Here is a 2,500-nt window from a genome sequence, read left to right as displayed (position 1 = left end):
GCACACTCATGGGGAATCGATATCTTGCTATTGCTCCAGGCCTGCATCATCAACGCGGGGCTTTCTATTACCTGAGAAATAGAGGGAGAGTATGAGAGAAAGAGGAGGTGGGAGAGGAAGAGAAAGAAAGACACAGAAAAATAGTGTATCGGGGTAAGGATGTGTCCCTTCAACTAAAAATTATGTAACGTTACTTTAGGGTAAAGGACACAGTTTGGTTTATCTATTTACGTACTTTGCTTACGTAAAGTAAGCAAGTGATCTTCCTCACTGGAGGAACTCGTGATCTAATCCCGCATTAAACAAAATGTGACAGGCATACAGAGAGAGAGAGAGAGAGAGAGAGAGAGAGAGAGAGAGAGAGAGAGAGAGAGAGAGAGAGAGAGAGAGAGAGAGAGAGAGAGAGAGAGAGGTGGGGGTGGGGAGTGGGGTGGGGTGAAGGAGAAGAGAACGAACTCGTTAGAGGAACCGGGACCCCATTAATAAACTTGTATATAAGTATCTCCTGGATGGACATCAGCGTTTGTTCCTAGGTTTGCATGGAACCAATAATATATTTAGCATTTGTAGGAGGAACAAGGTACAAGATGATTGACAACTTCCTGCGAGCAAATTACAATCCGATTCGCTCTTGCTTTGGACATATACTAAGAAAACAAATAAGTGCACGTGATTTAAAAAATTTTTGTAACTTAGACAAAATTAAAAAAGAAATGAAATTACCAAATCTTTCTGATTCATCACTTCAGTAAAGAATTTTCCCTCTCCCTCTGTGTAGAAATTTCTTCCCGCTCGCACTACTCGCGCGCTTGCGTATTTTCTGAAGAAATAACCAGAAACATTTAGTGATTTCAACTCAGATTTAAATTTAATCAAATCAAACTTCCCTTAGGAAGTGTGTGTGTGTGTGAGTGTGTGTATGTATATATATATATATATATATATATATATATATATATATATATATATATATATATACATATACATAATAATAATAATAAAGAGTTCATTAAGTAAAGTTATAGTTACAAGAGTAAGATTGTTACATTATAAAGTCATCATTTAAGTGTCTAATACAATAGGTTAAGGCAGACATATATCTGGGTGTATGGCACTTTAGTTCATATAAATTATTGTTAACATCCTCACGAAGCTGTCTGCTTGATTTTCGCAAGTCGGGAAGCAGGTGCCGATGCCTCGTAGGGGTAAAGATGTGTGAGAATTTTTCTGTTCAGGATTTTCTCCGGTCTTCTAAGGAGGAAATCTGCAGTTGGTTTAGCGCATCTGAGTATAAGGTGTAGTTTGACTCAAGAATGATACGTAATGGTCTTTTCTGGAGTCTTTCAATTTTTATTTTTTCAAAGTTGGCAATGGATGAATGCAAGACTGATGTTGCATATTCACAAATTGGTCCAAAGAAAGTCATCCATATGCGGATGAGGTCTTCTTGGGATGCACCGAGGGATTTTAATTTAGTTAACATAAAAAACTTTATGTTAACACTTTGCACTTTGAAATTAATTTCTTGGCGTTGGCGAACCACTTTAGATCGTCACTGAACACTACTCCTAATAGATTCGCCTCTGTGGTCCGTGTTAAAAGTTCGTTAGATGAAGCCCACTTTGACATTTGTTTGAGGGCGTCTTGTAATAAGGTGTTTCCTTACCCTGGCGCGAGTGCAAGTGTCATGTCGTCCACATATTTGTACATTTTCACGTGCAGAATATTATCCTCATTTACCATTATCTGGAACAATAATGGGCCCAGGACCGTTCCTTGGGGGACACCGTAGTGAAGATCAATCTCATCGGATATTTTGTTATTTGCCCGAGTCCTCTGGGAGCGAAGGTTAATGAGGGAAGTTATAAATTTCACCCAGCCCTCGTGGAAACCCAGAGAAATCACTTTAAGGTGGTGTCTTCAATGAGATCAAATACTTTCTTGGGTTCGATGGTGACAGTGGTGACCTCCAGTCGCTTGTATACATTTGAAGTGATATAATTGATCAGGTCAACTAGGTAGTAGAGTATCTACTATATCCTTCATCATCATCATTAGGAGCTAACTTGGACGGGGGCGTATAGCCGCGTCCACCTTTTGCCTCCACTTTTTGGGATCCCTCATGGTAAGCCGTCAGGCAGTGACTCGGCCCATCTCGAGCTCCTCCTGACAGCTTTGATCGATCTGCCCAAGCCACGACCTCCTAGGTCGTCCCACAGGCTTCCTCCACCCAGGGTTGTCTATTACAGAGACAACCTGATGAGCAGGATCAGCCTGTGGAAAGCGAGCCAGGTGGCCATATAGCCTGAGTTGGTGATCCCAGGTTGTGCAGGTAACAGGTCCTGTGCCAGTCTCACGGTGCAGCCGTTGGTTAGACACATGGTCCCGCCAACAATACCCCATGATCCGGCGCAAGGACCTATTACAAAAGGCATCAAGACGAGACACCAGGGCACTGGATGATGTCCAGGTTTCACTACCGTAGAGCAAAACTGGCATT

The sequence above is a fragment of the Penaeus vannamei genome, chromosome 3, assembly GCF_042767895.1.
Source record: "Penaeus vannamei isolate JL-2024 chromosome 3, ASM4276789v1, whole genome shotgun sequence".
NCBI classification, from domain to species: domain Eukaryota; kingdom Metazoa; phylum Arthropoda; class Malacostraca; order Decapoda; family Penaeidae; genus Penaeus; species Penaeus vannamei.
The sequence above is the reverse complement of the archived record's forward strand: the minus strand, read 5'-3'. Positions refer to the sequence as shown.